Genomic DNA, 21882 nt, shown 5'->3' on the forward strand with positions numbered 1-21882 from the left:
ATATAACTAGTTTCTGTGCTTATTATTAGCATTTTTAAATCTTACTTAAAATACTTTGTAAAGTTTACCTACAAAGAATGCATAAATCCACTGGGTTATTAAAATTAAGTGTTATGTGTATAAAATGCCAAGAGAAGTGCTTTGCTCTGATTTTCTGAGTAAATGGGAAATTTAAATATAAAGAATCAGCCATATTCTGTAAAGAGAAAATCTTGAACAATTTAATTAAATCAAGATGGGATTTTAACATGTTTTTTATTTTTTATTTTATAATGAATAATCATGTGGACTATAAACTTTGTATTTTTAAAGGGATTATAATATTTTCCATATTTTATGAATATATTCAAAGGAAATATACTTATCAGAAACTTATTATGACTAAACTCATATGGGATTGAGCCATAGTTTGACAACTATGGATGCATTAAAATTTAGAATACAGCCCAAATGATTAAGTATTAATGTCAGCTCCTGGGTTCCAATTCATGTCCTACAGAGTTTTCTGATATTCATCAAAACTCAACCTTTCAAAATGTTTACAAACAAACATTAAGGAACTATAGCTTAAGCTAAAAATAAAATGACTCTCTAGCAATCAAACTGTCATCAAGACCAAACTAATGTTCTCAAATGTAAATAATCTATAGTGAAGTCTAAAGTGAAGAAAGTAGATGAAACCAGGTTCTACCAGTATCAAATTCTTTCCAATCTAACACTTTGTAGTGGGGAAACCAGGCAGATGACTAATAGTTATTCCTTTGGAAAGTTATAGTATGTCCTATGAGTTGTATATGTTATGCATATATTCAAGAACCAAAAACAGCGTGCAGAATATTGGCTCCAAAACTAATATGATATTTTTATTCTCTTGACTGAAGATTATTTAGCTCTCCTGATCAAACACAGTGTTAACTACTTCAAAAACTCCTTTCTTTTTCCTTTAGTAATTAAACAAAGTATTTCTTTATTTGGTAGAATCACTTTTTTTTTTTTTTTTTTTTTTGGTTTTTGGGCCACACCCGGTAACGCTCAGGGGTTACTCCTGGCTATGTGCTCAGAAGTTGCTCCTGGCTTGGGGGACCATATGGGACACCGGGGGATCAAACCGCGGTCTGTCCAAGGTTAGCGCAGGCAAGGCAGGCACCTTACCTTTAGCGCCACCGCCCGGCCCTGGTAGAATCACTTTTAAAATATCTATGTAGCCAAAATACTTTTGGAAATTTGTAAATAGCTCTGATCTTCTATGAGATTATTGGAGATGTAAATTATCATAAATTTTTAAGTCAACTGTTTATAAACTTTACTTGCCACTTTATTTTATATCATTTTGATGACAGGAATTCAAGATCAAAACTGATTGCATTCATAAAACAATAAATATTTTCAAGACTTGGGAAATTTAGGTTTCTGATATTCATCTTTAAATTTGTCTTTCACTAAATATGTAACCTGAAATTAAAATATTTATAAAAAGATAATAAATTTTGATAATAAAATTATGTAATCAGCATATAAAATTTGCCAAAACTTCCAAGTAGTTTTAAATACACTTAAAAATTAGATGTAAAGAACCAGGTGACAAAGTTATTTAGGCCTTACTATATATCAGCCTAGGTATAAATGCAAATTCTCAAAAATGCAATGCAATTCTCTTTTGCCATAGAAATAGGAAATACGTGGGAACATTAATTATACTCAAAAATCAGATATATTATACCTGGGCTCTTATACAAAGTGATGAGGGGTCACAAAGTCCTTCTTCAAGCATTTTCCTTTCCTCATCAGAAGATATAGAATGTCTAAAAAGAAGAAACTAATAGTTATTGGACCCACTAACTTCCATATATAAAATAAACGTTCTCTTTTCATTATATATTCTTCTCTTTACATTATATACTCTTCCCAACAACACCCAGATAAAAGAATTAAGAACCAGATTGAATGATTTGTCTAATGTCGCACCAAGCGATAGACATTAAGAGTGAAGCCGTAGTGAGCCCAAATCTAAAGTCCATTTGTCTGCCTGCTATATAATGCTCATGTAAAAGTATTTACCAGTACTTTGAATTTTGTATTTATGCTATTCTTCACTATCTAGAATCCTATCTGCTTCTTGGTTAATCACTACTAGATCTTTTCAAGGTAAAGTTCCTTTAAAATATGCTGTGTTACAGTTTAATTTACTTGTTCCCACAATTTAACAATATAAATTGTTAGCACTCATATTATAGAAAGGTAATTATAAAAATGGTTTGTAGAAATCTTATGTCTCTATTCTATAATCCTCTGTTCTACCTCGCCTTTATAGGAATTTTTATTATATAATCACTCCCAAAATACTTTGTTCTCATTCTGCTCTCTGGATAACCAAAATCTCACCCTTCTTCATTTTCACCCCTCTTAAATATTACGGTGCTCCTAAACAAATTTTCTTTCCTTCATAACCAAAAATTGTAATATTTCATGTCAGGTATAAGGCATTTTGGATTATTCATTTGTGCAACAAATATCTAAACATCCACTATATCAAGAAACTGAGGACATATAAACAGAATAAATCTAAATTCTAAATCTAAAACCCTACTATATACCACAAAAAAAACAAGTAAAGCAAAATTTGACTTATTTTTTTAGGTTTTTGGGCCATTTCCATCAGTGCTCAGGTGTTATTCCTGACTCTGTGCTCGGAAATTACTCCTGGCAGGCTGGGGGACCATATGGGATGCTGTGGATCAAACCTGGGTCAGCTATGTGCAAGACAAAAGCCCTACCCACCTTCTGTATGAAAGGCAAACGCCTTACCTCCATGCTATCTCTCCGACCCCTATCAAAGAATTCTTTTAAAAATCACCTTTGAGGATTACAAAGGAAATCTCACTAGCAATTTTGTTTGTTTTGCTTTGTTTGTTTTTGGTTGTACCTAGCAATGCTCAGGCATTACACGCCTGGTGGTGCTCAGGTTGGGTGATGCTCAGGATAGTGTTCAGGGAACCCGGGTTTTCTGTGTGCAAAACAAGTGCTTTACTCACTAAACTATTTCCAGCTCCTTATTAGCAATTTTTTAAAATTTTTAATTAATATCAACAAAGTAATAAAATGGGTGGGAAAATACTATGTGAAAAAATGCTCAACTATATCAATCACTAGATATTTGCATTAAAACCATGAGATTCCACTGCAATAGACTTGGATAACTAAGATTGAAGATTAAATACATTGAATGTAATTAAGATTGTGGCTGAACTGGAATTCTCACACACTGCTAGTAGAAATGTAAAATTGGTGCAACAATTACGGGACAAAAGCATTTTTAACCAGTAAAATGCATACCTTAAATACACATCTATATAATTTAACCATTCTACTGCCTTTTTTATTTATTCCAAAGAAATAAAACATATGCCACCCAAAGTCAAATATCCAAGGCAGCGTTATTTATAATAGCCAAAGATTAAGAACTTCAATGGATAAGAAATGGTTTTAGATAGTGTGGTATATCCATATCATGGTGAATATTTAAAAGTAAGGATATTAAAAAATAAAAGTTATTATGCACAAAATGAGTATATCTGAAAATAATTAAGTTGAATAAAAGGTAGTAAGCAATATTCTCACTTTACAGGTAAAGAAGTCAAGCTCAGAAAGATAACATGCCTCAGATCACAGCTGGTACACAGCATTATTTAGGGATAGCATGTATTCCACACAGTATATTTTTAAATAAACATAGAAGATCAACAATAGTTCTGACCCACAAAAAGGCACTCAAAAGTCTGGGTTGGGCTACATACAGAGGCATATAAAAAATAGAAAGCCTAATACGAAAAAGAAATTTCATTTTCCTTATGAAATCTATCAGGAGTAGGGGATTGGCCTTCCTGGTATTCCTGGTTGTTGCTGCGCCTGGCAGTATGCCCCTCACATTTCATCATTCATCTAGACAACTTGGTTCTCAGGATAACACAGTTACATGTGGAGGTACTGTGGATTTTATTTGTTTATATTGGGGCCACACTTTAACAGTGCTCAGGGTTTACTTTTGGTTCTGCTTCAGGGATCACTTCTTGTAGACTCGGGGAACCCTGTGAGGTTCTAAGGATCAGTCCTGAGACAGACACCTGGAAGGAGAATAAATGCCTTATCCTCTACATCAGTGTTCTTCAACCACTTTTGTGCAAAGGCACACTTTTTTCATAAAAAATAAAAATCATGAGGCACACCACCATTAGAAAAGTGTTAAAAAATTTAACTCTGTGCCTATATTGACTATATATAAAGTAATTCTCTTGAATAGGAATCAAATAAGCACAAAGAAATTAATTTACAATTACTTTATTATGAGATAATAAAGTATTTTATAATGATTGGTCTATTTGTGAGCCAAAGACGTATGTTACGGATGAAATTGGAATTTTTCCCATGGCACACCAGACAATATCTCATGGCACACTAGTGTGCCGCAGCACAGAGTTTGAAAACCACTGCTCTACATTCATGCAGGCTCAGCTACTCAAATGTTTTGACCTCAAGTACCTTAACTGATAGAGACAGTGTGCCTAAAGCTTAACTATGAATAATTGTGTGAGTATGCTATCCTAATACAAACAGTTTAAAATTAAAAAATGAAATGAGGGGCTAGAGCGATGACGCAGCGATAGGGCACTTGCCTTACATGTAGCTGACTTAGGACCGACCTGGGTTCAATCCCCAGCATCCCATATGGTCCCCCAAGCCAGGAGCAATTTCTGAGCACAAAGCCAAGAGCCAAGAGCCCTGCGTGTCACTGAGTGTGACCCAAAAACCAAAAATAAATAAATAAATATAACTAAATTTAAAAAATAAAATTAATTTCTAGAATTTATTTTGTTATTTTTTAACTACAACCTACTATACACTATAAACTCTTTACTACTGAGTATAAACTTTGAGCCATACGAAGATTATAAAGAGAACATTTTATTGATGTTCAATATGGTCAGAAGCCTAAGGTACACATGGCTGCACAGGGGTTGAATATGACTAGACACCCTGGTTTTCTAAGAACAATAACCAGCAGTTGGGAGATAGCTCACTCATGCCAAGGATATGTTTAATCCCTGTAACCATATGGTTACATCACCAATACTGCAACTGCTATTAAGATTTTCTAAATTAATGTCTAAAATCTTTCCAGGAGGAATTGCTATATTTTGTATCACTCACCTTTTGGTTCTCCTTTCTCATGTATCTATAATTCCTACCTTCCCACAAATAGACTATAAATTCCTGAGAACTCATTCTACCTTTACCATTTAAAATTCCACCTCAGGGGCTGGAGTGAGAGTAACATGGGTAGATGCTTGCCTTGCATGCACTAACTTGGGGTTGAACCTCAGTACCCTCTATAGTCCCCAAGCCCATCAGGGGTGATCTATGAGCTGAAAGTCAGGAATAGGCCCTAAGCAGAGTGTGACCCAAAAACAATAATAATAATAATAACAATAGGGGCCGGGAAGGTGGCGCTAGAAGTAAGGTATCTATCTGCCTTGCAAGCGCTAGCATAGGCCGGACCACGGTTCTATCCCCTGGCGTCCCATATGGTCCCCCCAAGCCAGGGGCGATTTCTGAGCGCATAGCCAGGAGTAACCCCTGAGCGTCAAACGGGTGTGGCCCAAAAAACAAAAAAACAAAAATAAATAATAACAATAAATACCAATTCATATCATGAGTTTTGAATTCGTTCTACTGGAGTGAATAAGAAACACATAAATAATAATACTAGTTTAAATATAAAGTAATAAAATGATAAGAATCGGGGCCAGAGTGATGGCACAGCGGTAGGGAATTTGCCTTGCATGTGGCTGACCCAGGACTGACTGTGGTTCGATCCTCTGGTGTCTTATATGGTCCCCCAAGCCAGGAGCAATTTCTGAGCGCATAGCCAGGAGTAACCCTGGATTGTTACTGGGTGTGGCCCAAAAATCCAAAAAAAAAAAATAAAGAAGAATTCTGTCACAAATATACATTTACCTTTTCTTCAAAAAGTTCTATGTAACTTAATCCATAAATCTAGTTTCCTGCACTATTTCTCTTCTCTTGAGACAAGTAGGAGGTACTATTTATCTTAAGAATAATATTTCCTGTAAATATACTTTCTGTGAACTAGAACAAAATTTGGCAATATAACCAGGTAACCCAAAACATCACTTTATCTAAAAACTCTTTAAGTAACCAAACTTTGTACGCCTTTATTTTTTTCCATACATGTGAAAATCTATCTGATAGCAATGACACCATTTCCAGCATCCTCACATAATTGGTAGTTAATTCTTAGTTTTCGCCTTTAAAATCAATAAATAAGGCCCTACCTAAGAATTCACTCCTGGTGCTATTATCTTTCATGTTTATGTTGTAACTCTAAGTTCTCAAAGTGGCTTTATCATTAAATATAGTCTTATTGCCTTAAAAATAAAAACAACCTTTTACCCAGTTCTCCATGGGAAAAAAAATCCTAAATTTTCAGTGAGGATCAATCCAATGTGACAACAAGGAATTTATTGTTTTGTTTTGTTTTGTTTTTTGGGCCACACCCGGCGGTGCTCAGGGGTTACTCCTGGCTGTCTGCTCAGAAATAGCTCCTGGCAGGCACGGGGGACCATATGGGACACCGGGATTCGAACCAACCACCTATAGTCCTGGATCGGCTGCTTGCAAGGCAAACGCCGCTGTGCTATCTCTCCAGGCCGACAACAAGGAATTTAAACATTGAATGAAGATAATTAGTATTTTCTTTGGCCCTTTTGAAAATGCAATAAAGGAATGAGAAGATAGTACAGGGGGTAACAACATTTCCTCTTCACGCCATTTACTCCCTGATATCACATATGATCCCCTAAGTATCACCAGGAATGTTTGCTGAAATTGAGCCAGAAGCAAACCCTGAGTACTGCTGAATGTTGCCAGAAAGCAAATGGGGGTGGAGGAAAGCAGACCCAGAGAGTTAACACAGAGGTAGGACCTTAGCCTTGCATGCCTTGACCTGGGATGGACCCATTTTGATCCCAGCCATCCTGTATGGTCCCCCGAGCCTGCCTGAAGTGATTTCTGAGTGCAGAGCCAAGCGTAACTCCTGAGCACCACTGGCTGTGGCCCAAAATCAAATAACCCCCCCCCTCAAAAAAAAAAGCAAACACACCAATAAAAAGAAAATAAAGGGAAAGTAACTGAAGTCCTTTTGACTCCTTTTTGAATCTCAGGATCCCCACCAAATAATTTTTTATTTTCAAAAATATTATAACTTTAGTTGTTCGTTGTTTTTTATTAGAGTACATTGATTTATTTTGTGTAATTTTGTGTAATTTTGGATTGACAGATTTATTCTTTAGTATTTGCATGTACTGTACTATAATCAATGGTGACCAGTGTTGTTTTTGAACTTACATTCATTGATAAATTTTATCCTTTCTATTCCAAACTTCATATTTCCAAAGTATTCCCCTATTTAGGATTTTACTTTCTGCTTAAACTATTGTAATAACTATCACTAGCTCAACATTTTTTAAGTTCTTTTTTTTTTGCCTCAATAAACTTTATACAAAAATTGTTCAAAGGAAAGCTCTTAGGAATAGAGATATGACTCAATAGTAAAGTGGCTATGATGAAAAGGCCAGGAATTTAATCCCAGTAGATCGAGAGTTTGATCTCTAAGATCAATCCGAATAAAACTACTGATCCTGATTCCAAAGCTAACACACAGTGTGTAACCTCTATCATAATCACAGTATCAGAGTGTAATGTCCAGGTATTACAAAAACAAATAAAAAGGAAGATAAAAAAGAGCAAGGTTCTTGACATATCTCTGCACTATTGTTTTTGAAGTTTGATAGCATTCATAACTTTATTATGTTTAGCTGAAACTCAATCATGAACAAATTTGCAATTGTGAAAAGAAAAAGAAAAACTGCACTATTTTCATTGTGATAGCTTCTTAAAATAAACCAAAATCTATTAGTTTATTTTTTGTTTGTTTTTTGGGTCACACCCAGCGGTGCTCAGAAGTCACTCCTGGCAGGCCCAGGGAACCATATGGGATGCCGGGATTCCAACTACTGTCTTTTCAAATCAGCTGTGTGCAAGGCAAATGCCCTACTGTTGTGCTATCTCTCAGGCCGCAGTTTATTCTTATAGTCACAATTCTCTGCTCTTACTAAAACTTTCTACTTTACCACCCCCTATAACTCATTTGAACTTTTTATTGTTCTTCATCTCATAACTACATGCTTCTATTCATCTGTCCCATATTCACACTCCTGTTATTTTCCTCAATATCAGGATACTCCTCTTTCTTCATCCTTATTGACTGATAAAATTTCCCTTACCTTTCAAAGGACATCAAAAAGTCTGTTTCCTAATTTCCTCCTTCTTATAATATATCTTAAATTACTGTGAACCCTAAAGTAGTATTTTTGTTTGATTTTACACCTGGCTATGCTCAGGACTTATTCCTGACTTTGTGCATGGGGATTACTTCTGGCAGTGCTGTGGGACCATATATGGTACTAGGGAGAGAATTCAGGTCACTTGGGTAAAAGGCAAAAACCTTAACGCCTGTATAAACTCTCTGGCACAAAGTCTATTCCTTTATCAAAATTCTTAACATACTCTGCATTTCTACTGTTTATTTCCTCCCTCAATAATAAATGTACCTAGAATTAGACTATATTATGCCTACTTTGATCCCTGCACTGAAATGGACACAATGTACACTAAATGGAACAAGTGAATTTAATAATTCTAATATTCTTAATGACAGAAACTTTATATATTTGCATTTGTTTTTAATGCAGCAATGAATGGTCTGCTTTGAATACAATCAGTCAGTTCTTATTATATATCTGTGAAGTTAAATTACTATCTAATAAATACTAAATAGAAGCCAATTTCAAAGTTAAATTTACCCCTGATTACACCATCTAATTTGGAGAACCTAATAAGACAGATCCTGCCTCACTAAGATACTAGTTCCAAGTAGGCCAGGACATTTCATACGATAAATTCCCAAATGGCTAGAGCTTCCAAGAGAGTTTGTTTGGTACAAGTAAAAATGGTTATTGTTTCACAATACAGAAATATGTTTTTGTATAGTCTTGGGAGTTCAATAGGACATACTACATTAATGTCAATGCAATATATTTAGAAGATATACACTTTCTATTGGTCTTAACTACATCTACATAGTTGCCCTATGTACGCTTAACACTATGCAAGCTTACCTGGCCACCTTGCATCACAGAAGCATAGAAACAATGACATCTGTCAGTATTCTGTTCTTAGCAAATCATCTTTTTCTGGTGAATTCAGGAGACTATATAGAATGCTGGTGATCAAGCATGGGTCAGCTGCATGCAAGGCAGCTTAACTACCTTGCTACCTTTCCTTACCTGCTATACTCTCATTACAGCCTTAAGAGAGTAACTGTTAAGTGAGACTGTTTGGATCTCAGTCCTGTCCTTTTTTTAAAATAGGGAGCATTCCCAGCAATACAATACAGGAATGGTGGAACTGAGACATTTCCAGTTATGCTTGGCCCAATCGTGGGTGTGATAGCCCTGAGATCTGCCACTTGGCCTCTTTCTCAGTACCTGCCATGCTTTGCTTTCTTGAAGTCCCCTTTCTTTCTTCCTTTATTTTTGGCTCATTCATTTATTTATTAAATTTTTTTCATCAAAGGGCCGGAGAGATAGCATGGAGGTAAGGTGTTTTGTCTTTCATGCAAAAGGTCATTGGTTCGAATCCCAGCATCCCATGTGGTCCCCCGAGCCTGCCAGGAGCAATTTCTGAGTGTAGAGCCAGGAGAAACCCTGAGCGCTGCTGGGTGTGATCCAAGAAAACAACAACAAGAAAAAAATTTGCATCAAGCTCTATACTATACAGGCTTGAACAAATAATCACAGTGTCTATCTAGAACTTTGAGAATAATGAATTACATAAATATACAAATACATTATCAGTTCTAATAATTTTAAGAGAAGAAGAAGAAGAAGGAGAAAGATGAAGAAAGGAGGAGGAGAAAAAGAGGAAGAGAACACTAGGGCATACAACCATTCAGCTCAAGCAAGAGCTAATGTTTTCCTAATTTGTTGCTACTAAATATAGATCCCTGACCCTCTCCCTTCTTCTCCTGCCATAGAAAACATCAGGAAAATATCAGGCTACTGCAGGTGTTATGGGAGAATAGAAGCCTCTAAATATTTCAGTTGCTACAGGAATTTTGGATGTTTTTTGTTTGCTTGTTTGTTTTGTTTCGGTGTTTGGGGCCATACCTGGCAACGCTCAGAAGTTACTCCTGACTCTGGGCTCAGGAATCACTCTTGGAAGTGCTCAGAGCTGCCAGGAATTGAACACAGATCATCCACATGAAGGCAAGCACCTTATCTACCTGTACTATCTCTCCCACCTATTTTTTTATTTTTTATATATTAACCTTAAGTATTCCATAATTTTTTTCAGAAATCTCCCCGTTGTTATTATTGAAATAATATACAATTTTTATGTTTTTATTTTTATGGTATTTGGGCTCCCTTTAGCTCTAAGTCAGAACATTCTCAAGAAACAACCAACATCAAGAACTGAATCTAAGTGGCCTCCATGCCTGGGGTACACAACTAAAAACGTCCTTCCTTAAAGTTGCATGAGTAGGGCCAGAGAGATAGCACGGAGGTAAGGTGTTTGCCTTTCATGCAGAAGGTCATTGGTTCAAATCCCGGCATCCTATATGGTCCCCCGTTCCTGCCAGGAGTGATTTCTGAGCCTGGAGCCAGGAGTACCCCTGAGCATTGCCGGTGTGACCCAAAAACAAAACAAAACAAAACAAAAAGTTGCATGAGTAAGGCTATGTAATATATCTCACTGTAGGTCTTTTTTAAATTTTTTAATTTCCTCCTTTAAATCATAGCTTTTCCTTTACTTTGTTCTTAAAGAGCAAACATTTAACAATTCATTATGTTGCCTTTTTTAATGTTTCACAGATTTACAATACTGTTGCATTTCAAAAGTACATTTTATTCTTCTCTATGTCTCTATGTGTATAAAATAGACTGTATGTCTGTAATGTCTGTAATGTCATCATACTACCAAAAGAGCTGCTCTGCCTAATTCTTCCCTGAGCCCCTTTTGCTCACCATCATATTTATACCCTAGTTCATAGACAAAAATGCAATCAGGACTCCATCCATAATCATTACTAAAACAAGTTATCCCTTATACAATTTGAGGAACACACATTATTATCTAAACAGTTATCAAGCAAGTAAACTAATAGGAAGGAAGGAAGGAAGGAAGGAAGGAAGGAAGGAAGGAAGGAAGGAAGGAAGGAAGGAAGGAAGGAAGGAAGGAAGGAAGGAAGGAAGGAAGGAAGGAAGGAAGGAAGGAAGGAAGGAAGGAAGGAAGGAAGGAAGGAAGGAAGGAAGGAAGGAAGGAGAGGGACAGAGGGAAGAAGGAGGGAAGGGAGAAAGGGAAGAAAGAAAGGAAGTAAATAAGTGATTGAAGGAAGGAAAGAAGTAAAGAAATGATAAAGGGAGAAAGGAAGGGAAGGAGGAAGGGAAGGAAGAAGGGATGAAGGGGGGGACAAAGGAACAGAGGAAGAAAGGAGGGAAAAGAGGAAGGGAGGAAGGAAGAAAGAATGGGATGGAGGGAAGAAGGAAGAAAGTGAGAGAGGGAGGAAGGAAAGAAGGAAGGGAAAACAGAGGTAGGGAGAAAAGAAGGGAGGGAGAGAGGGTAGAAGAAAGGATACATATAAGGCAAGCACCCTACCAGCTGTGCTACTGATCTAGCTGCTAAAGTTGCTTCTTGTCATCATCATAATTAGATCTTTCTAAAATTCTCAGATAAAATATAGATGAATATATGATTTTACTTATATCTATATTAAACTTTACTCAAATAAGGTTATTCTCACTATTTTTACTAAAGAAGCACTTGTTCCCTAAAATTTCTACAGTTGTCTTTGTCTTAAAACATACTTAATTAAAATAAATAAAATTAAAACCGTTTAGGAGAACTTTTATAGAACTCCTTGTTACTATTCTCTAATTCAAGCAACCAACTCTGTATCTTTAAAAAGCTTTCAAATCTGTTGTTTCTCTTCTTAGAAAAGCCAGTGGTGCTTGGGGCCTCTCCCAGCAGTTTTTGGGGGCATGTGGTACAAAGATCGAACACAGGGTTTTCACGTACATTTCATCCCAGGAAATAATCTCAAATCCATTGTGTAAGTTTGTTAACCTGGTTTGTTCACTATTTTAATAATCTCTTTTTTATTTACTTCTCTCATTTTTTGTTTCTTCTCAATTACTCCTAGGGTGAAGGGATATGTATTTCTTCAAATAATTAAATGGTATCTTCTATCTCAAAGTTATCTGATACTTCCTTGTCTCATCCACATTTTTCATGGACTACTTTTTCAGTCTTTTCCTCAGATGCTGCCTTTGAGCTATAGGTCCTGTGGCTACAAGTCCAAAAATATTCATTATAACTAGTCATAAAATTAACAACAACTTATAAATACCAACACTTCCACACATAGCCACTGAAATTCTGGACAAATTCCAGAATTTTTTCATTCCTTAAGGCTGCTATCCATTCAATAAGTATATCCTTATTTTTATGTCAAATAGAATGAATTCAACCAATCTTATCTTAAAAGCATCACTGTAACTTATGGTGCTTTATATAGATAATAATAGAAGGAAAATAATGTTCATATGAGTAAAATATGAAAACATGAAAATATGAAAAACAAATTTTCCATTTATTTTTCTAAAGTGAAACTAGAAAAATCATTAAAATGAAGCTACTGATTTTCTAGCAGCCTATCATAACTTTAAGAGCAAAAATAAATTTATATTTTGCCTAATATAGAAATATTATGAGTATAGACTTAGTTTTCTTTAATCTTATTGTTTGATCTACTCAGCCTGAATCAAGGGAAAAAAACTGATAAATATAGTTTTTGTTGTGTTTTTGTGCTCCAAAGATATGAAAGATTCCAAAGGTGAACATTTTTAAGCACACTTATATTCATTCCCTTCAGTTTACATAAGTCTATGTGAGCTGAAAATGAAAAGAACTAACCACAGAGCAGTTTAAATCAAAAGAAAATTCCACCTACACAAACTTTCTAGTAGCATAACAAGTTTTAAACCCTTAAGCTAGAGACTATCTTTTCTTCTTTTGTTAGCAGTACACCAAGTTCTTAATATTAAGCAAATAATAATAACAAGATTTACATGATATGAACAAATAATTCTGAGTGATCTATCATTAAGCATAAATCTCTTTTTTTCTGTTACCTATAGAAAGTGTTTCTTGGAAATTAATTTTTACACTATTATATTTAATTTCTCCATTCTTTATAAAACAGAGACAGCAAAAGAGAGCCAGAGAGAGAAGCAAGAGAATAGAGTTTATGATCACTCTGGACAAGAACTGGGTACTGATAAAATAACAAGCATGGCACCTATCCATTAATAGTAGTGCAAACCACAGTGTGTGTGTGTGTGTGTGTGTGTGTGTGAGAGAGAGAGAGAGAGAGAGAGAGAGAGAGAGAGAGAGAGAGAGAGAGAGAAGTAAAATGCCTGCCCCAGAGGCAGGTTGGGGAGGGTGAGAGGGTGGGAAGGAGGGAAGAGGGCATCAGGGAGGGTGAGAAGGAAACTGGGAACATGATGGCAAAAAAATGTGCACTGGTGGAGACTGTACATTGTATGACTGTAACTCAATCCTGAACAACTTTATATGTGAAAATAAAAACTGTATGAAAAACTTTGTAACCATGATGTTTAAATTAAAAACTTTAAAAAGGGAGAGAGAGAGAGAGAGAGAGAGAGAGAGAGAGAGAGAGAAGAGAGCATTTAATAATATATAGGATTTTGGACCTGGAGATATAGCACAGCAGTGGGGCATTTGCCTTGCACGTGGCCAATCCAAGATAGAAAGTGGTTCAAATCCTGGCATTCCATATGGTCCCCATGCCTGCCAGCAGTGATTTCTGAGGGCAGGGCCAGGAGTAACCCCTGAGTGCTACTGGGTGGGTGTGACCCCAAAACAAAAACACATATACATATATGTATATATTGGGTAAAATGATGAGCATTTATACTCATGCTCCAAGATTATATGAAGTATATTTACTAGATACCTATGTGCAGAGATAAGCATAACATAAAATTAATGTATTGATTATTAAATCGATCTTTGCAAACTGAACTAAAATATTTGTCTCTAAATGCATGTATTTTGCCTGAACTACATTTTACATCTTCACATTAAAGCATTACATTATAAAATAATACCTATCTGCACACGCTTAAGATATTTATTGATATTTGCTTACTGATGTGTGAGACTACTCAGTTCAAACTATGGTTTTATTTACCTTCTCTTTATATATTTAATTGTTTAAAATATTAATTAAAGTTATCTAGAAATCCTGTGAATGATTAAACTTATCTTCTTGACCATAAACAAATTCAAAGAGCAACTTTTGGAGAACGTTCAAATTTATTAGCAACTCTTAGCAAAACAGCCCCAAGTCCCACATTGTTTCTAATCTGAAGTTAAGGAGAATTTTTCTCCAACAGGCACTGAATCATTTTAATAATGACTCTTATGCTGCTCTACTCCACCTTCAAATGTAGCTAGTAAATTCAGCTTTACTACGGTACTATAAAAATGCGAAAGAACCATAATAGCATCTAAAAAAGAGCTGTTGGCACTACATTAGTCTAGAGTAAACCCTAAACTGAATACTAATGCAAAATTTAATGATAGTTTGCTTAGTTGCCAAAAGAGTTACAATAATTATTTTGCCATAATTTGTAAATTATCTTAGAGGCATCTGAGATTATTACTGTGTAGGATTCAAAATAAGTCCCCAAAGTGTTATTGTTCTCAAGGCCTTTTTTCAAAATAAATAAATCAGCAGCATACTACCTCCATTGCAACATTGTCCACTGATTAGAATTTGGCTTGTGAGTAAAGAAACGGTAAAAGAGAGCATTCTGCTTTGGTAGGTCAGTTTCCCTGACTGGCATCTTAGCAGGGATCCACCTCACACCAAATATCAACCTCTAATGAACACTGTTATTGTTAAATTCCAGGTCATGAGACTCAAATAGAACTAATAGTTACACTTCGCCTTTCCTTTTCATGACCACATATTCAGAGTTGAAAATTAAACCAAGATCAAATTTAGACATATTGTTTGAAAATAGCAAAGATGAAACATGCCAGTGACAGACAAAAACCCTGATTTTTAGAGTAAGCTTTTGCCTTTCCTGAAATGCCTAGCTCAGGCAGTGTATTTTTATGCCTCCAGATACTGGCATGTTTCATTTTACATTTAAGATTATGACACACCAACTTATTTGAAATTTTTTAAATCTTCCACTGTGCATGTTTCAAGTGCTTCATGACTATCACTGATAATTGAGCAATTAACTTGAAATTACTGAATGTGCTGTGATGGCACAATATGTAGTAAGTGACATGAAAGAATATAGTACAGACTTGGTACCGTGAAAAAAAGTAATAAAGGGTAAAAGAGGCTGTAATAGTAATAATAGTACTGAGTAAGTTATAATAGTCACAGGTCTGGATGGTTTAATGGTGCCAGTAAAATGCTTTAATGAAATAAGTCTACAATATTTCAAACTCTTTAGAGACATTTGTTCAGGACTACAAATAGGAATCATCTTTCTAACTGGTCTTATTATATACTCAGGGGTTGATCCAAACAGTAAGCCTGGAAGTTTTATTAGATGACATACACAAAATAATTAAGTTAAAAATCAGAAGGGAGGAAAGGGGAAGCCAAGATGAAGAAGCACAGTGGGTAGATACTTGCTTTGTGCATAGCCAACTTGGGTTTGATCCCTATATTCAACCCCCCAAGAACAGCTAGAAGGAATCTCTAACCACAGAGCCAGGAATACGACCTGAGCATAGTTGGGTATAGCCCAAAAATGAAAGAGGGAACTACAGAGGTTAGGGCACATGTGTGCCTGAGCTAAAGTCAAGCCCCTGTATGACATGGCCTTTGGAACCTCATAGCAAGTGACCCTGGAGATACCCTGAGCCCACCCAGGTGAGCATAGTGGCTTCCATCACTGCAGAGTACAAACAGTACCATATCCTAAGGCCTCAACTTTGAACCACAAGTCTCCTTGGCCAAATATCATTAAAAGTAGTCCATGGGTCACCTTCTACCTCCTCCCCACAAAATTTTCACAGGGACATTCTTAAGAAATAGAAACTTGAAAAAATTATTATATATACATGTGTGTATATTGTCTTTAATATATGGGATGCATCCTGGGAATGGGTGGAGAGAGGACAACATTGGTGGTGAGAACACCCCTGATTCAATATCACTATGTACCTAAAATATTACTGTGAAAGATTTGTAATCCACTTTGATTAAAATAACAAAATAAATGTGGAAGATAAAACAGAATAGATAGGACAAAGAACCTTAAAGCAAAATATGACCATAAGGGGTCAGAGTGATAGCATAGTGGGTAGGGCGTTTGCCTTGCACAAGGCTGACCCAAGCTTGATCCCTAGTTTCTCATATTGTCCCCCAGCGCCTGCAAGGTATGATTTCTGAATGCAGAACCAGGAGTAATCCTGAGCACCACCAGGTGTGGTAATAATAATAATAATAATAATAATAATAATAATAATAATAATAATAATAATAATTAAAGATAGCCTTAAGAAATTATCAAGAGGGAGCTGGAGCGAAAGTAGTGGATAGAATGTTTGCCTTGAATGTTGCATGGGATATAGATTCAATCCCCAACATTCCATATGGGTTCCCCAAGTCTACCAAGAGTTATTTCTGAGCACAGAGCTAAGAATAACCCCTGAATATCACCAGGTGTACCCCCCAAAAGTAATCAAGCAATTGTGAACATATTTGCAAATAAAAAATTATGATATATGGCCTGGCCTAAAGAGGCAAGGATAAAGGACTGTAGCGGTAGTAAAGCAGGAAGGGTACTTGAATTGCATGCAGCTGACCCAGGTTCAACCCCTGGCATCAAGCCTTACGAAGAGTAACCCCTGAATACTCAAGAGGAAGCCCTGAGTATCATCAGATGTGGCAGAAAAATGGGAGGGGGGAGGAAATGGAGAGAGTGGAGAGATAGTACAGCAGTAGGCTATTTGCCTTGCAAGCAGCCGACCTGGGACAGATCCAGGTTCAATTCCCGGCATCCATATGGTCCCCTGAGCCTGCCAGGAGCGATTTCTGAGCTCAGAGCCAGGGGTAACCCCTGAGCAATGTCAGGTGTGATATAGAAACCAAAAAAAAAAAAAAAAATGAATGAATGAATGAATGAATTATAGCCAGGGAAGCAAATCCAAGAAACCTAAATTTTACCCTACATCAATATCAAATGAGGTTTGCAAGAAATAACCCACACGTATTTAGTCAGAGAAAGAAAAGAGATTGAAACTAAAGCAAGTCAAAAATAAAATTAAAACAAAAATTTCCCAAAATTAAATTAATACTTCTCCAAAACAATCTAGGAAATTAAAAATAGTTCAAGTTATTCTTTCAGGTATAAACTAGAAAAAGAAGGTAGAGGGAGCAAAACAAGTATTTGAGGGCAGTAATATATAAAATGTAAATGCTTAAAATGTAATGGGTATACACATTCAGACTATCAAACTACTTTCAATTAAAGTAGATTTCTGGCCACAGTTCACAAATGTATATAAGCTGTGTGTATTAATGTAGATACTTCAAATGTCAGTATATCTCTAATTAACATGAGCACACAACTGTAAAACTGAGAAGGCACAATTTTAAATTCCTTACATTCCCAGCATTAATGCTTTCATGGGGTAGCTCCCGTTGTCATGGAAAATGGCATTCAAGCCCTATTTGTGGATTTTCACAGCTCATCTTTTTTATTTACCTGCTCTATGTCAAGATTAGCCTAGAATAATATTTTTTAAAAATAATGCAGTTAGACCTACTTGTCCTTAAAATCACAGATGTTCTCACTGAGGAAGCTTCATTTTGAGTTATGCTCAGTTTGAAATAGATTTCTTTCTTTAAAACACAGAAAAAGAGATGAATTTTTGATATTCTTTTTATTTTACAAAGATCTTTGCCAAAGAAATTAAGGGAAAGCATGATGTGGCAGTTTTAATATGCAGGAATATAAAAGATATTCAGGAGGAACAAATAATTCAGGAATACAAGGAAATGAAATGGTAGAAGGCTTTCTAATATTTTTCCTCAACTTTTCCAAAATATTTGTATGGCAACCAAATAGAAACTGATTTAGTGAGCAAAAAATCAACAAAAGAGAAAGAACTGAGATTCTCTGTGAGAAGATAATGTATTAGAGAAAAACACTGAACTTATACCATAAATTTTTTAGCTGTGACTCCTGATATTTTACAGGAATAATAATAATAATAATAATAATTCATACTCAGTTTGCAGAAATTTTTGAAAATTCAGCTGACTTATGTCAACAAAAGAAAATATTGTACAAAATTTTATATTTTTCCATTTTTTCTTTCTAGTCTCTCATTTTTACTGTAGTTTATAGAACACAGTTACAATTGTCTTAACATTCACCACCACCAAAGTGCCAAAGAGACTATTATGATTGCTGCTTTGAGCAATGAGGCTAAGTAGTAATCATTTCTTGTACCAGTCAGTAAAATTGAGACCTTAGGAAATAGTTGCTATTAGAGACCATAAGCAAGAACCAAATTTTATCTTTTATTTTTTATTAGCTTTCAATACTATAGATTTTTAGGGGCTCAGCTGCACTACTCCATATGTATATAAAATACATCACACCAAAGTTCTAGCATCTCCCCACTGTCAAACTAACCCCTCTACCTGTTCATTCCTCCCCGCTTTCTACTTCACTCTAGTAGCCTAACTACCATAGTTTCCATCCAGTCTAAAAAGTTTTGTTGTCTTTTACCAATTCTTTTTTATTATTTATATTCCAGATATGAATGAAAGCATCTAGTAACTCTCTATTACTCTCTTACTTACTTCACTTAGCATAATTTTATAAAAGGGAAATCATTCATTGTCAAATTACTTTTTTTAAAAGGAGCATCCTAAAAATATACAACATCTAAAGATATGTGGTATTATGTTTAGTCACTTTTTATTTTGCTGTCAAACACAATGATTAAAACTATATAATTGGGGACTCCCAAGGAGTACTCAGGAGGTCTGCAGGACCCTATCAGAAATTCTCTGTTGTCCAAGCTAACAGTTCCATGCAGAGGCCTGAGGATGTGATGCTTCTCAGTTCTGATTGTACAGCGGATACCAAGGTCCCCGGATGTGATAAGAACTTCCAGGGCCACACCAGTGCAAAGAAGTCCTGGCAAAACCTGAAGGTACCATGTGGTGCTGGGCATCAAAATGGGCCTGGTACTTGATAGAAATGTGTCCTAACTGCTGTACTATCTCAGTTCCTACAAGATTATTCTTTAAAAAGAGATAAAGGATTAACTGAAAACTAGATCTTCTCATACAATGCCTATATTGGATAAAAAGAGGTATGCTTTTATTTTTAAAGGGACAGAAATATTGAATAAGAAGCTTTAAACTCTAAAAAGACAACCATTTTCTTTCACAGTTTTCCCCCTTCTGACCTAGGTAGTAGATGTAAATGGGTAAGATTCCAATCGGTTCTCACACACTGTTTGGTGTCCTCCATTCATTATGGATGTGCAAAACAATATCCCACCTTCTTATCTCACAGACTGGCTTCTACACACCTTACTTAGTAACCTTCCCATAGCCTTCAGGTATAACTTTCTGCCTTAGATCACATAGCAAATGAGTAGTTTCAGGGCATGGAAAGAAAGTTCCTAAAAGAAGCCATTGTCACTAATCCCATTTATCTGTTTTCTGGTCAAACTAGATAAATATTTCTATTGTTTGAACAGCCTCCTCATTCAGTATAAGTGGTGGAAAAATTACAGAATACCTGAAAGAAATGGGAACTCAAGCATTCTGCATGACATATTAACTTTAACTAATTTATCTTAATCCTTGAATCCTGCTCCATTTCTTTAAAGAAGGTTCCACAACCAGGGCATAGCCCTAACAAGAAACTTAAGACCACTGACCAAAGGAACAACAAAGTTCATGCTTTAAATAAGGAAACAAAAAATCTCAAAACTGAAAAATTATTTCCTTAGGCCTGTATGATTAGTTTAACTTCTGCTTAAATGATCAAAATCTAACTAGAAGTTTTTTGTTTTTGTTTTTAAGTTGAACACCAGAAATAACCATGTGAAAACTATATCCACAATGTCCCTTCTATTTTTATCCTCTCTCTTTGTTAGGTCACAAGAAAAATCTCAGCTAACTATATCCCCTCTACGCAAAGCAAAGCAAGCCTATTTATGTCTTGGAGTAGGGAGGAGGGCTGCAACAGAAGTGAAGAATTCTGGAAACAGCTTTTTGATTATGAGAAATGTAAGCTGTTCTAAATGAAAGTTACCTTGGTTGAAATGTGACAATTATCTTATTTGTCATGTTTTTAATTTAACAAACCCTAAAAATTACTAAAGGGTATGACTAAATAATATGAAAAAAGAGAAAGAAGGTAAAAGATAGAAAAAAGCAAATACGAGACAATGAAAATCTAATGGTAGAAGCTCGTCGCTTTGGGATCATCCTTTTTCACAAGAGTCCTTAAGAAATACATTTCCTCCATCTTCTTTGCCTCTAATCCTGACTATGATCACTTCCTCAAATTGAAAGCTTATGCTTAATTCAAATGAACTGTGAGGCTTAATACTTTGTGCTTAACATTACAATTAAGCCTTCAAATAGTAAAATGTTAATTGATATATTCATAAAAATAAGTGATTCATTCTTAAAGCATTAATAATATACAAAATGAATTAAATTAAAATATCCATATCTACTTTTTCAAGTTGGTTCAAAATGACTGCCCTAATCAATGCTATTCCAAAACATAAAAGTTACGCTGACTTGAAATAAATTCTCACTATTCTCTTCTTATCTATAAATTGTTTAAAGTTTACTTTATAATGATTATTTCCAGTTTCAGGAGACCTAACTATGAAAGTAACGTTTCCTGTATCTTTGCTATCAAATGTATGAAGTCTTAGATGCCAACATGGTACACATTTAAATATGAACTAGCTTAAGGAGCCAGACATCATAACTCAATGATATACATGTCTCACATATATGAGGACCTGGGTTCAGTTACTTCCCCATAAAGAAGTATTTTTAAAAGTATTTTAATTTATCATTGAAGTTCATGCTGCTTTTTTCTTGATATTTATCTTCTATTTATCTTTCTAAAGATTTTTCTCCAAAGCACCATTTAAATGAAATGGTCTTCAGGGACAATAAAAAAAAAGACAGGAGAAACTTCTGTTTTGCTATCAATTATATATTAACTGTAGATTCATTACATCTGTCTTTAGTTTTCAGCATGATTCATATACTGACAACTCTGTGAATTCTTACTATTTCATAATTTTCATTATAATCGCAGCCATAACAACTTCTAAAATTTAGGGAACCAGAAAACTTCAAGAAATCATTAGAGTAAATTATGCATGTGTATATAAACTATCCCCTTTAAGGTAATAAAAGTCCAATAATAGATCCTCATTTTCAAAGAATAAGATTTTTTTTCTCAGCTATTATATATAAAGAAGCCTGCCATTGTATTCTGTCACTGAAAATCGCAACCAACTGAGGCTCTTTTTAACAGCTGATTTTTTCTACACTTCTTATAAGAAAACATAAAAAAAATACATAACATATTTTAAATGGCTGAACTTCATATAAAAAAGTTCTGCTTA

General features: G+C 35.2%; 1 protein-coding gene across 1 annotated transcript in view; it reads right to left on the minus strand.

Annotated features, from left to right (window-relative positions):
* SOX6 (SRY-box transcription factor 6) overlaps positions 1 to 21882 on the minus strand; it is a 558762-nt gene that overhangs the window by 521575 nt on the left and 15305 nt on the right. The gene's annotated exons all lie outside the window — the stretch shown is intronic.

This window comes from Suncus etruscus, chromosome 9, assembly GCF_024139225.1.
Source record: "Suncus etruscus isolate mSunEtr1 chromosome 9, mSunEtr1.pri.cur, whole genome shotgun sequence".
Lineage (NCBI taxonomy): Eukaryota > Metazoa > Chordata > Mammalia > Eulipotyphla > Soricidae > Suncus > Suncus etruscus.